General features: G+C 46.9%; 1 protein-coding gene across 16 annotated transcripts in view; it reads right to left on the bottom strand.

The window, feature by feature from the left end:
• The window catches only part of KIF1B (kinesin family member 1B), a 1,461,559-nt gene that overhangs the window by 235,777 nt on the left and 1,210,390 nt on the right, over positions 1–15,392 (bottom strand). The gene's annotated exons all lie outside the window — the stretch shown is intronic.

Below are 15,392 nucleotides of genomic sequence, written 5' to 3'. Positions count from 1 at the left end.
CAGGAAGGCTCTTTACAACCATTTTATCAATATGTTGCTAGTCCCTGCTGTATGTAGCGTATGGTATACCTTGCGTGAGGTAGGTGCAAGGTGAGAGATGCAAAATAGGGTGTTTAGTGACAGCCTGATATGTTCATAGATGAGGAATTGACCTGGAGGAATGCTATAGTCCACTATAAGCACCTTGAAGTACAGTAGCTTGCTGTTAAAACCACAGATCCCCCAGAGATGAATGTCTTCCACTGGCGCACTGGTTTCGAATGTAACCATTGGGGGATCATAGGGTGGCGCCGCTTTGGTAAGATTATGGGTTCTAGTAGGACAGTACAGGGCTGTGCGAAACAACCTAGTGAGGCGCAGATTAGTAGGGTAGTAAGCCATCTTTAAATTCTTCTGAGGCTAAACCCTCTCTTCTCTCTTATGTAGGGAACGTTCCAATAGCCAGCCAGTCACCCATTGGAGCTGTGAGGTCAAATAATAGTGTTCGAAGTCCGGGATGGCTAGGCCACCTGCCGCCATGGCTAACTTTATAGAAGAGAGAGCTACCAGGCACCCAAATCAGTGCAAAAAGGGCTGTGTCTGTCTAGGGGGTTGAAGATGGAATGAGGGATGAGCAGTGGGAAATTCAGAAAATAATACAGTAAACAAGGCATCACTACCATCTTTACCAGGGTTACGTGCTCCATCACCGACACTGGGAAAGAAGACCAAAAGGTAAAATGGCTGAACCGCTCTGCCCAGGTTTTAATCCTGCAAATCCGCAGGTGAATGATAGATGATTGTGCCAAAGTATTGAAATGTGACCAACTCACGACTCAAACTGGGGTCCAGCTGTATATGAAGGGGAAGGGGAAAATATAGAACTTGACCCAGTTCACTCTGAGGTCGAGATCGTCGCAACGTCTTCTAGAAGTTGAGCAAAGGAAGATAAATAGAGCCGGCGTCTCGCATATACAAAAGAAGGTATACCCCACTGTGCTTTATGGAGATACAGGCGAGCCACCAGAGGTTCCATCGCCATGGTGCCTATCAAGGGGGAGAGGGGCAGCTTTGATAAGTGCCCCTACCCATGGCCCAAGAGGCAGAAATACATTTCCCTGTTTTAACTTGAGTAAATGGATTCAAGTATATTATCTGTATCAATTTACGCCAATATGAGCCTATCCCAAATAATCACAGTATCTTGAGCATATAGTCCCAATGCAGGTAATCTACAGTGTTCTCTAAGTCAAGCAGGCCATGGGTACAAGTCAGCCGATTCTTCCCTCCTGGAAGTTAAGGGAAGTATTGTGACCCAAGAGGAAAGCCGACTAATCCTCATGTATTAAGTCGGAAAGCTCTGTCAGTAACCTGCAGGCTAGGATATCAGTTAAGATCTTACAATCTGTCTTTAAAATAGATAGTGGATAGATCTTTATGTGATTTCAGCATTGTGGAGATAAGGGCTTTGTTTAGGGTAGGAGGGAAGGAGCCTGAAGCAGAGATGGCCTCATACAGGGTAGCTAATCTGGGCGCTAATGGTTGAGCGAACAGTGTATAAAATTTGGCTGGTATGTATTCCGACTCTGGGATTTTCCATGGGGGAGATAGCCCAGTATTGACTTAATCTCCTGTGGAGATAAGTGAGCAACTAGGGAACGACGGGCCCTCGGGGGGCAAGAAAAACAATCAGGTGGGGGCAACAAAAGCAGCAACGGATGAACCCTGGGCGACATTGTGATACAGGGTACAATAGTAAGTGTAGAAAGCGCTGTTAAGGTCTGATTGGGTGCAAGCTGTCTCTCCCGAAGCCAAATAAATGCAGGAGGAAGTGGTACCGGTGAGATGAGTATAAACTAGGTGTACAAGCAAATCATCCAACTTGATTTATTCCCCTCATTGTGAACTCTAGCTTGATATGCCAAGAAATCGTGGCACCAGAATAATTACAATCTATCACAATAAATGGATCGGACCTAGCACTGGTCATCAATTTTATCAGGAGAGGACAGGACTAAATGCTCCAGCTTGTGAAGGGTAGATTCAAGTTTTGCAATATCCCTAAAGAGGGTCCGTTTAACACCCACCGTAGGAGGAGGCAGAAGTTCTATCATTCTCCCGGAAGAAAGTGTCTAGGTGGTCAAAGACAGCCTGGCGAAAAACTGCACCTTCTAGCATGGACAACTGTAGTCTCCAAGTGAGAATTGAGGAAAGCAACAAAGGAGAACAGAGTATGGAAGGACCATGGCAAAGGACACCATAGTAAGGGGAAATTGCGGTGCTGGGCAGTGTGGCAAACTTGGCAAACTATATGTAAAAGTGAAAATTTCCAGAACAGATCCCAAACGTATTTGTCCACAAAAAGAAAGAAAAAGACAAAAGGGAAGGGATGAACGGAACAGCAACTATTTGATTCCCCAAGGAAGAAAAGGCTAAAGAACGGAAAAAGGGGTTGTGATCACTACAGAGAAAGTGTCCGGACCCCAGTGATAGACAAGGGTAACACCAGGAGCAGGGCAAGCAAACAATAACTAACCCCCATGTGGGACCACCACACACAAAAGGTCAAAACAACAATGTTATGTAGTCATTTGAAAGGGTCACAGCATAATATAGAAAGCCATCAGTGGCATTTAGCATTTCTGTGAAACCCACACCACCACCCCCAGTGTGTATGCAGAAGAGTGACAACATAGAATACTGTAATGAACACAGGCACAATCTCTGGGAAGTCAAAGTATATTGTTGACGGATTGCACTGTAAACACAGGAGGTGTTACAGAATTGGAACCAGGTTCATCAGTCAACTAGCTGTCGGCAGATGCGTTGGAGTGAGAAGAAAGCAGGTGTGGTGTTGCTCATGTACAGAAGACGTTGCGGCTACTGCCTCTGGCTGCTCTCTCAGGCTTCAGCTCGAGTGGGACCATACTGCTTCAATCCACGGCGATGTACCCTTCAGACAGTGGTCAAGACCTGGTCCATTTAGGAAACGGAGGGTAGAGGAGAGAGAGAGACCAACTGCAAGAGCCCCAGTCGAAGACCTCCACCCAGTCCCATGTTGCTTCCAAGTTAAGAAATGTGATAATTGGCTGTCTGAGATCCGTAACCTTGCTGGGAACAGAAGAGCATATTTAAGACCCATATCTCATAGTTTCTTTTTGACATAGATGAAGGACGCCTGTTGGCGCTTGACATAAGTGTAATCCGGAAAGAACATCACTCTCCCATTATCTCGTATGAACGAGTCTCCCCCCCGGGCTGCCACCAACATAGCATCATGGTCTTGAGGGTGGGCACAGCAGAGGGAACTTGTGCGCTCGCTCGATCACAAAATGAGGAGGGAGTGTTTTTGGGGGGGGCTATGTTCTTTTTCAGTCAGTTCTCCAGGAAAGTTGCAAGGTCCTCTCCAACTGTCCCTTCCTTCAGGCAGATAGAAAATACAGATATTATAATGGCGCAAAAGCCATTGGGCATCTTCTAGTCTGTTTTCAACAATGCAAAACTGCTGTAGAATTGATTGCGCCTGTTTGGATAGGTCTTGCGAAAAAAAGGATGGAATTCATTAACAGCCAGAGTGTTTGCATTGATCCTTTCTGACAATTTATGTTGATGTTCTCAATGAATAGCCAAGTCATTACACAGGGAATCAAACTTGGCCTCTAAGGCCATGTTAGAGTCCGCTATCACCTCCAAAATCATGCCATATTTGTCCACAGGAGTCCCCGGCCCTGATGGGGGCTGGGGGTTAGCTCCCCAAGGAGAGTCAGGGTCAAGTCCCAGGGTCCATGAGAGCTGGTCTGGGGTCACAGGTGGTTTATCCAAGAGATCTGTGTGAATCTCTATACTTGACCATTGGACAGGGAGATGGCGAGTGAAAAGCAGTAGTTGATCCTTAGGTGGGAGATCTGAGTCTCGGATGACAGTTTGCCACAAGGCACGCCTCACCCAAAGCGACCAATGGTGTTATGGTAATTATAGGGACACAAGCAGCCTCAGGGCTGAAGCAGTCCTCTCAGAATCATGGGCCTGTGAGCTGATTCCGGTACTGGGTGTAGGAGAGGGAGGTGGGTGAATTAGATGAGTTCGCAAGGCCTGTACGAGTCTAAGCATCACCCTTGGGGCACCCCAACATACTTTAGTGGTGTTCTGTCGAGACTATTAGCCACCATCGATATGAGTGAGGCAATGGAGATCAGGCCTCAGTGTCGAAGTCCCAGGGTGGCCTGAGGTTTAAGGCTCCAGATGAAAGGGGCCAGTCAAGATGCCAATTGTCTTGGGGCCCCAATGCATACTCGGCAGGGGGGTAAGGTGGGGGGGAGGGGGGAATACCAGCCTTTCATCGCTGAGTGGCAATGGTTGTTGCGGGCCAGCAGAGCTTAGCTAAGCAGCTAAGTGAAGGTCCCAGTGGTATGGAGGCCCCATGAAAAGCCACTTACACACGAGGTTACCGGCAGCCAGCGACCACCGCAGCTGTCTTTCTGGTCCTACAGGGTCTACAGCAAGGGAAATGGGTAAGCCAAGCAGGGTCCCACAGCTGATTTGTCCTGCGGTAGCAATGCACAGCAGTCAAGTTTCACCTCCAGATTGCATGCTACTATGCAGTGTTTTTGTTTGCCCAGCACCTGTGGTAGTTTATACCGGAGCTTGTGTTTTATATTTTGTGTTTAATGTATCAATCATTTATTGAGCTCATTTCCTCTTACAAAACAGGCATTAACAGATGGACCAATGTAAGTCAGGTAAGCCTGTACTATCTTGCTCTGATTTATGTTGTTTTTCCTATGTTGTCTTAGGAGGCCCTGACATGTAGGACTGGGATAACAGGACACACAGATATATGGACAGAGGGGTACTTAAGAGGCCAGTGACAGTGGGCTGAAACATGTATAAGTAAAACAGTTTTCAAGGACATTATATCCCTTTTAGGACACCTGCATAACACAATGTTTAACCATACTAGTGGAACCCAACATTAAAGGGACACTGGGATGTCTATTAGGTATTTTTATCTTATAACAATTTGACCCCTGTAATAATATCAAAAGTGCTTCTTGGAATATGGTTTAGCCCATCCTGGTGATGACGAAGCATGACACCAGTAGGGTGTGTGAGGGTTACACATAACACAATTGGGGAGCTACATTTGAGGTAGTTGAGTACACCTGGACATTCATCTAGACATGCTTTTCCTCCACTTTAAAATTTGGAGGAGATCTAAACAGCTGGATTGTAGCCTCTCCACTAGGGATTAAGGTTTAAACATTAAGAATGGTTTGCCTCTAAACACTGTTAGGTAGAAGACAAAGAATTGGAACATTTGTTTTTCTAGAAGTCAGTGCAACTCGGCAAAAAGCCGTAATAATGTGTTTTCATTTCTTGAGGCCAACAGGCACCTGGATGCAACTTGGCCAGAGCAGGTAACTTGTTTTCTGGGGGAGTTGTTAAGGCATTGAAAAAATGTATTGATTCTGTAAATGTGAAATTTGACATCTTCAGTACATTTAATACATTAGACTCAAGTAATAGCCTATTATCCAGTAAAAAGCCCAGGTTTTTCCATTGGAAAACTGGAATTGGGAATACCCTAAAAATAATGACTGCATTTGTTGGGGCCAGGTTGATGGTGGTGGTACCTACGGTCATACTTTTAATCCAAGATGGATTCAATTACAAGCTGCTGTCACCCAATCACTCCTGGTAATCCTCTCTCTTCTCACTTAGAATCGCTTAAGTGGGTCCTACAATGCACAGTTGTAACCCACTAGAATTAGACAGTCTTACAGTGGCAAGAGATGCTTGCCAACCCTTTCTGCCCAGAGCACCACGTGTATGCTTTCCATGCCTGGTGGGGTGATGATATGAAGCCAAGTGGTGGCAATCAGAGAGTCAAATATAGGATTTTCCTTTAGGAAATGTTTGATCCCATTGACCCTTTTGTCTCCTCTAGAGAGGACATTCTGAGGAGGATGCTAAAAATGCAGGGAAACACAGGCACAACAGTTCTTGCTTTATGTATGGTCTTATAAGCTTAAGAAATAATTGACAGGTGAAGGAGCAGAGTGAAGGTTTCAATGTTGAATGTCCTGGATGCCCTGTGAAAAACCTCACAGAAGACTTCTACGTCACCCACTGGAGGTGGCCTTGATGTGACGGAATCTGGAGAATGACAGGATAAGTTGTGGTGTTAGGAATTTATACCAGTGTCAGGAATTCCATGATGTCTTCTTAGTGGAGTATCAGCAGCAAAGTCTTTCGGACAATTGATATGGTCCTCTGAATGATAATTTACTTAAGGAAGGACCTCTCTACTAGGACAGAGCTTGATACGTAAGGTTCAAATGGCTGGAGAATGCTCTCTTTAGGAAACTTTCTGGAACATCCTAACTTATCTTCTACTTTTTGGGTCTCTTACGGTGACTCTTAGAAAAGATGGCCATAGTCTCTCGTGAAATTTTTTTTTCAATGCCTTTCTGCTCTGGATGGTGGGGAAAAAGACTGACAAACTGGCACAGGGGTCAGAGAGGCAGGTATCAAGGATAACAGTTGTAATGCTTCTGGAATACCTAGATATCAAAGAAGGAGATGCACTGTAGTTCTCCGAAAATCAGTTCGGAGATTCTCAACTGAGGGCCTTGGTCATGAAAAGAAGAGGACAACAGCTATATCCTTATCCACAAGCCTTGGCTCAACATCACAGAATGTGTGATGGAGCTAAAAAGGATATACCTCAACAACAGCATAGTAAGCTGAGAGGGTTCTTAATTTTAAGGAGTGTCTCAATGTCGACCAAAATGTTGAGCATCTCAATGTGGATAAAAAGCATGCATGGATGGCAGAAACCCTGAGGTTTGAGTGGCTCGACTGTCAGAGACTCGGTGATCTGCCCCTTCTGATGTAAAGGATCTGTTTAGAGCACAATACAAGAGCATTAGCATTTCTCCCTGCTTTGCTGTAACTGTCACTCAATCTTCTGTAATATATCTTTCTAACCGATGATGCACTCTCGAACATTATGAGAACTTTGAAAGCAGATCATGGTCATGCAGTTGTTGCCCTTTAACTACATTTTCCCACCACAGGAATAAAGCATGTCTAGAAAAGTACGGATAATAACAAGGAATAAAGATAAGGAAACTCCACACCTCAGAAATCAAGACAAAATGATGCATTGCTTGGTGAGAAAGACTGAAAAAACACCACAACACCTAACATCTAAAGATGTTAAGGGAAATAAAAAAATGTGGGAAAAGCTGTGCTTTCAGATAGAAAAATGCTTTGTGATAAAGGAGCAATGATTGGTAATCCTTGAGCAGTGAATGGAATACAATTGACTACGGACTGACTTTCTGATGTACGGAATGGGATTGGGCGCTTCCAGAGTTTTTAAAGCAATACGATTTAGTTTATCAGTTTAACTAGAAAAACAACATTTCCTACTTATTACGTTTTTAAAGGGGACATAGCTAGGGTGGTGTTGACAATTAAATGTACTGTGTTATGACTAATGAAGAGGAATTTGCAGTTAAATAGAGTTTCTAGCAGAAAAGGATTACTAAAGGTAAGTAATTTGTTCTGATAGAGAATTCTAATGCAGATTTCTCACCTTAGGTTAGATATCTTATCGGAGGTGGGTCTGCAAACGGACTCAAAGCTGAAAATCCTGGAGGACAGAAAGGGCAAAATGCAAGTATCGACAGACCTGACTATTCAAGAAGTAATGCTTTGATAACGTGTGGAAGTACGCCCATGTTGTGGCTTTGCAAATGTACCATACAGGTATCCTGTGTGCCAAAACAGTGGTGTCGGCCTTAGCCCTTGTGGAATTGGCCCTCAGGAGGCTGCTTTTTGGTGAATGCTTAGCAGATTTAATGCAGAGTGCAATCCATAAAGAGATGGTCCACTTCTGCACAGCCGGGAAACTTTTTGCTCCAGTGAACCTGATGAAGAGCTGATTGTTCAACTGATGGTCGCTGGTGTGATCAATATAGAATGAGAGCTCTCTGTGGGCCAGGTGATGGAATCTCCGCTTCTCCTTGAAAGATTGAGGGGGAGCAGGAAAACGAGTAAGAGTAATGCTCTAGCCGACATGAATTAGGGTGGCACCTTTCTGCAAAAAGAGGTAGCCGTCTGAAGCATTACTTTGTCAGGGAAAAAACTGGTGTATGGAGGGCGTACTGAAAGAGTATGAAGTTCGCTCACCCTTCTGTCCGATGTAATGACAACCAGAAAGACAGTTTTATTACTCAAGATTCGCAGAGACTCAAAGTGTGTAGGGACTCAAAGTGGGCACATATGAGAAATGCGAGGACCAGATTGAGGTCCCATTGGGACATCACAAAAGGGTTAGGAGGGAACACGTGTGGCAAATCTTTCAGAAAACACACAACAGGTGACTTGAACAGAGACGGAAGGTTGATCTGGCAGCTGCAGGAACGCCTAAAAGACCGACAAGTAACCCTTTACAGTGCCCAGAGCAAGACCTTGTTGGGCAAGAGCACAAACAAACAGCTCCTCTGACAACAGCCCACTCCGCGTGACGTACACCAAGCTAAAAAAATTATTCAAGCAGCAGACGTACACTGTCTTAGTGGGAGAAAGCCTGGCTGCCAAGATAACATAACAAACCTTGGGAGGAAGATTATAAACTCTTAACTGTCGCCGCTCAATCTCCATGCATAAAGGTGAAGAGTGTGCAGGTTCAAGTTCTAGACTACCTTGTTACTACAACAGGAGATCCTCCTAAAGGGACAAGCTAACCAGAGGACCGATGCTCATGGTCAAGAGTTCAAGACCTGGTGTCAGAAGTGGGATTTAATCATTTGAAACAAAATGAAGAACCTAGTCCAGAGCCTTGCAAAAGGGCAACAAAAACGTGAATTGGCTTTGGAGCGGTGCATGAAGTCCGCTGACCTAGAGAAGTTAGTCTTTCAGGATACCTTCAAATGGCAAATTGAGCAGTTATATCAATTGTCCGAGAACTGAGCAGTTCCGTCAAGTGTCAGAGAACCAACTACAGTTAGCCATGGGATTATCACAAAGTAAGGGACCTCTTACTGTTGGGCCCCCGGAGTCTCTAAAACATTTTACTCCAGGGTAGGATCTGACAGCTTTTCCTACCAATTTTGAAAGAGTAGCTAAAATTAGCCAATGGCTGAAAGATAGATGGAATTACTATCTCGCCCCCTGTAGGAGAGTAGGGTCTGCTTTCTATGTTCACCCCCACTTTTTGCTTTTGCTTTACTGGTTTTCGACTTAGATGTGGCTGTGGGCCTGCTAATCAGACCCACAGCCCTGCTGTTCTCTCTCTAAATTAATACTATGTACTTTAGGTGCATAACCCATTTGGATAGGGTCACCTTATTGGCCCCTGTACAGTGTACCCTAGGTACCCAGGGCATAGGTGTACCCTAGGCCTACCAAGGGCTGCAGCATGTATTATGCCACCCCTGTCCTGGCCTTCCATTCTGACACAACTGGCTGATCACTCAGCTGGGGCAAGGTCGTGTAATCACCCCTTGCTTAGGTGTAGTATTCCTATACCTAACTTACATATAGACACATGTGTACCTATCAGTCACTCCTATGGCAGGCCTTAACAATCCTGGAGGCAGAGTGCTTGGTAACATGTGAGATGGTGCTCTAGCATGAGCTGAGCCTGTCTGCAGCTTTCGGAACCAAGTCCTTATAGCTGTTCTATGATATAGCCTACCATATACTCTTAAAGTGCCTTATAATCTTAGACGGTTATGGTAACTATGGTTTGGCTTTATCGAAACATGTCGTGTAAGGTGTCTAACACTGTGGAATAATACCCCCATGCCATTTCTGGACATGAGGATATTATTCCCCCCTTCTAGAGGGAAAGACATGTTAAAATCATACTTCACTGTTAGCCTCTGACCAAAGCCTCAGCATCACAAAATGGATGCTGCTGCCACGACACAAGTCTGACCTCCTGCAGCTGGGAGTGATCTCAGTCAGGGAGGCCTGGACAATAGGTTTCCTGCTTGGGGAGGTGCTAGCACCTCCCCAGACAGCCTTTAGTGTATTGGGGCAGGGTGGGCTGAAAGGAATGAGACATGCCTGGGGCACACAAGGTGTTCCTTGCATAGTCCAGTTCAAACCGGCGCTGGGGCACTCCAGCCCCAGCTCTGGCGCGAAACTGGACAAAGGGAAGTGGGTGTAACCACCCCCTCCCAGGTCCCACCCATAAGGCGTGACCTAGCAGGTATCCCAGCCCCCCAGATTAGTATAAGAGTGGGAGTTGGGCCTCAAGACTTTAGATTATCCTGAACCTGCAAACTTGAACAGAAACTCTGGACCTTCGACATTCGACGAAAGAAGAAGACTGAAGAATCTCCCTTGTAGCCAAGGAGTGGCTACCCTGTGCAAACAGGCACCATCAAGAGACTACCCTTTGCTTTGCCCACGTTCTACGAGGAACCGACTGCAGAGCCCGACCAGAGCCTTGACTTCCAGACTTCTCCGACCCTGATCCACATCCACAGCAAAGCTGAGATCCGTGGAGGCGACGAGCGACGTGGGACCGGCTACCTGGGAAAAGTGGCTAGTAACTTAAAGCGCAGCTTCTGAGGCACCCTCGAAGTTGTGCACCGGGGATTGAGAAGCCCCAACCCCAAGCACCATCTGCACCGAAGATCAGCCCCCCACACTCCACGAGTCCTGCGTGGGGCCCTTCTGCATTTTCCTGCTTGCCGGGTCTGTCCGGTTACTTGCCCGCTGGCTGGTGGCCTTTGTGACGACGCTCCCTGAAATCTTCTGCGCTGGTTTGGCTCCTCCAGACTGGCTCCCGCTTCTCTGCAAAGAAGAAGCACCCCAGACCTTCCTGGTCTGCACCAGAAGCAAGTCCTCCGTTCTTCGTGGGTTCCGCTTGCCAAGGCTTGGTGAGTCCTAGTCCAACTTCGACGCCGCCGACAGCAAGAGCCTTCGTGGGACAGCTCGCCTCCTGGTCCTGGTCGTCCTCGACGCTTCCTGGTCCTCCTGGCTGCAGCGACAAGCTTCACCTTCACCTGCAATCTTCACGACATCGCCTGGTTCCTTCCTGGTTCCACGTGGTCACTGGCTAGTGACCTTGACTCTGTCCCTTCTGCTTGCAGGTTTCCTCTCTTCTTGATCCCAGCCTTGGGATCCACCGGACACTTTTCACTGACTGCCTGTCAGCATCTTTCTTCAGGCATCCATAGGAGTCGACGACGAAAACCGACGCATCTTCACCCCTATGCACCCGCAGCCTGTGGGCTAGGTAACTTGGGTACTCCGGTGCTCATCAGGATAGTGACTATCCTAGTGTCTAGTTTTCAAGTCTCAACTTCCTAGCTACTCCGGAAGTGTCCTAAATCTACCGTTTTCTAAACTGTACTATTGCTATTGACCTTTACGCATTACGCGTGAGTGTTTCCACTCTGCACACGAATCCCGTGGGCCTCCCACTTCCTAACTAACGCTAGTGTAGTGTAGCCCCAGCGATTCCCTAGGCCTATTCTATTTCCGTGACAGTGGTCCTTATACCACTTACTTAGTATATGGTTTGCGTGGCCCCTAGGGCCTAACTGTATTACTTACCTGTGTGACTTAATGTATGCTTAAATAAGACTGTGTTGTACTTACCTCTAATCTCATAAAGAGTGCTGAGGGTTTGACTAGAATAAATACACTTTATTTTATATATATATCTGTTGTGGTGTCCTTTCATTTGGTATTCAAGGGATTATATATGGTATCACAGCTGGCTTCACATGCCATTCAGAGTTTAGCCTAAGACTGCTCTTGTCCATGCTACCACTAGGATAGCTGGTCTATAAGGTTGACTTTACAACCAATCACCATAAGGGTATTTGGACTGATATAAGGTGTACACTAGAACTAGTGACATCATACATCAGGCCAACTTCTCACACCCCCTTGTTAGTCTGGGAATCTCAAGCAGCCTATCAGACTGCCAATCCCACAGGGGAAACACCCCATCAAGAGGTCTGTGAGACTTCCAAAAGCAGCATGACAGGGAAGATGCCCTGGCACTCCAACCAAATTTAGAGGCACAGGGCATCCTGGTACAGGGCCCACGACCCCATCCCACCCGGATTGTTGCAGTACCACATGGCAGTAGTGTGGTCCGTAAACACCTGAACCAACCTCCTTTGATGGATGGGAGGAAGGCTTTCAATGCCAAGTAAATCCTCAACTACAGGAGGTTGGAGAGCACTGCAGAGCCAGCATGCACCATCAGGCATGCTTAACCAGCTCGATACCAGAGGCCATTAGACCCAGCAGCCTCAGAGTCAGCCTCACCAAAATCCTGGATAGAGGCTGAAAGGTCAGAATCATAGCATGACTATCCTAGAATCGCCGCTCAGGAGAATAGGCGTGGGTTCAGTCTGTGACAAGAATGGTTCAGATGAAAGGGAGTGTCTGAGAGGGGGTCAGGTATGACTTTGGCACGTTGACAGAAAATGCAGAAGGTACACCGTATTTTGGAGGTGGGTGAAGTCTGCTGGGGCGAGCTATCAATAGCAGTCAGTCGTTGAGGACGGGGAAGACAGAACCCCCGACCTTTGCAGATGGGCTGCAATCACCTCTATCATTTTTGTAAACACCCTATGGCCATGAAAAGACTGAAAGGAAGTACAGGAACTGGAAATTCTAGTGGCCCACTATGAACCGCAGGTAACGTCTGGACGGGGATGTCAAAATACACTGCAGGTCCTTGCCACCATCCAGGGTCCAGCACATACAGGACCTGAGCCAATGTGAGCATCCTGAATTTCTCTTTTCTCAGGAAGTAGTCAAGAGGGGACAGATCTAGTATAAGATGGAGGACTACATCCTTTTTGGGCACCAGAAAGTAGCAGGAATACCAACCACGCCCTACTTTTGGCTCAGGCACCCCCTCAATGGTTTGTTTGGCCATAAGAGCCCGTACTTCCTGATGGAACAAGGAGAGATGGTCCTTCTCCTTGGGAAGCAGGGGAAGCACGTCCCACAGTGCACAGGAGCATCGGCACAATAGGTGTGTGATGTTCACTAACCGCAAAACGATGTTGTTTGAAGAGAAAATAGGCTTCCCAAAGGTGTCCTGCCTCGACTGCTGGCCCGGTGGAATGCAAGGGAATGCATTATGGTTGACTTTTGATACTAGGCCAACACAACCAGGCTCTACGGTAGGGATGTTGGGAAAGAAACGCTCGGTCTCCTGGGAAAGGGTGAAAGCATCGGACACTCATGCGATGCACAGGAGCCCCTGTGCAAGGTTTGGCCCAGGCCCCAACAGGAGAAAGTCGGTGGAGGCTTTGTTAAAAGGGAGCAGTGGTTCAGCTGAACTGGCTCCTGGCTGAAGTACCACTGTCAAGACATTAGTCTTGACCTCAACAGCAGGCAGCTGAAAGTCAAAGACCTCTGTCGACCTGCACACCACTGTGGCAAAGGATGCGCCTTCCTCAGTGACAGGGCCTCGAGGGAAAGCTGCCAGAGTCCGGTGCGGTGTACAGGCCACTAGATTCACCCAGCTCCTAAAATAAGTTTTCTGCTGGCTCAGGATTTTCCTCTAGGGGACCAAACCCTTCATCCTCATCTCCCTCTTCAGGAAGTTAGGTTTGATCTAGGTGTGGTCAAGTCCATGGGCAGGTAGGGCCTCAACGGAGCTGGCATGGACATATGATGGCACAGGTTCAGAGTCGGGGATGACGATGTATTCATCGTCAGGAATGTCTCCAGAAAGGAAAGAGCCGGGGTGGAAGAAGGCACCCTAACACCATCGGTTTGGATCCGAGGATGGATCCAGAGGGCCTGGCTGGCTCAGGGTGCAGGCTCAGCAGGGGGACCTCTTGGCTCCATGGGCCTGAAGACGCACCAGAGGGAGCCGTTGGCCCAAAGATGGAGGCACAGCATCACAGAATCCTTTAAGTTGGGCTGGTGTCTCTCCAGGTCCAGGGAACTCTGAGTTGCACGGAGCTGGCCGGGATGCCCGCTCTGCAAGTGGTCTATAGGAGCGGTATGAGCCCAGAAGAGTGGTGTTTGGATGGCAAAGCTGAAGACTGCTTTGACTTCTTGGTTTGACCTGACTTGGAGGAAGATGTCTTTGACCATGAAGACTATCATCTGCGGGAACGGCTATGCGAACGGCCTTGCGATCTACCATGGGAGCAGGATGGGATCGGCGTGGATTCTTCTTCTGCCATGCTGCCAGGAGCTTCAACGTTCACTCCTGAATCGCCTTCGGGTTTATGGACTTGAAGTTGGAGCAGGCTTTGTGGTCATGACTCGACCCCAGGCACCACAGGCAAACCAAGTGTGGGTCAGAGACAGACATCGGCTGGTTACATTATCGACATGGTTTAAACCCTGTGGGTTTGTTGGGAGACATGCCCATTGCACACTGAGAGCAAAGCTCAAAAAAAGACATGACAAAAAGTCCAAAATAATGGTAAAAAATGACCAAGGTAGCTCTCTGTATGGGTGCCGTTGTTCCGAACTGATGCCAGCACACCGGGTGGAGCTTATATGGCACGGCAACGTCACTTTTGACCTGGATGCCTACTGGTGCACAGGGGTAATGCTCAAGATTTTCTGCATCCAGTCCGACAACTTGGGAATATTCGAAGGTGAAGAATCTGTGGTTACAATTCTCTATCAGGCATTATTGTTAATTTGGAAACATGGACATTTTAAGACTATGTTACTGGGCCACACACATGCAAGGGAATTTTCTAATGTTTATGAATATAAGAGAAAGTTTCATGACAGAGAAAGGTTTTTACAAAGTCACATGAAATAGCTGCTCTGCTACAAGCAAAATGACCTGCAAAAGAAACCTGGGCTATGGCTAAGCGACAAACCAACTAAAAAGGAGAGAGCCATTAACCCGCATCACCACCAGTCAGCACACATACAGAGGACATATTTAGGAGGATGTGGACATTTTAGTCACATGGTGAGCCAATCCGCCCAGTGGGGAAAACGTATTGATATTTTCTACAAAAAAACAATGTAGCTGGTTTCAATTAGACGACAGCCGGCAAGTATGCCTTGCAAAAATATGAATCAGTGCTAATGTCACACAGTTTGAAAGGGATGGGGCTGAATATGATGTTGTAAATTGGCAGGTGTATAGAACAAGGGGCAGAGATACCACATGCTGCATAAATATTACAGGTGATTTTGACAGAAGTACAGTGAGCAAGGTTATATATCATGCCTCTGTAACAATCTACTAGTAATATGTGTCTAATACGCAGGTCATGCAGAAACAGTCTGTCCAGCTGTGCAACAGGAGTCAGGTGGCTTTGAGATGGGCGGTAGGAGAGAATCAGTGCTCAGAGGTCATCTTATGGGTGAAGGGGGAATAAAAAAGAACAAATGTACCAATAACCAATGCAGATATCTTTGGCTGACGCATG

The sequence above is a fragment of the Triturus cristatus genome, chromosome 1_2, assembly GCF_964204655.1.
Source record: "Triturus cristatus chromosome 1_2, aTriCri1.1, whole genome shotgun sequence".
Taxonomy (NCBI): Eukaryota; Metazoa; Chordata; class Amphibia; order Caudata; family Salamandridae; genus Triturus; species Triturus cristatus.
This window is presented reverse-complemented; position numbering and strand designations above follow the sequence as displayed.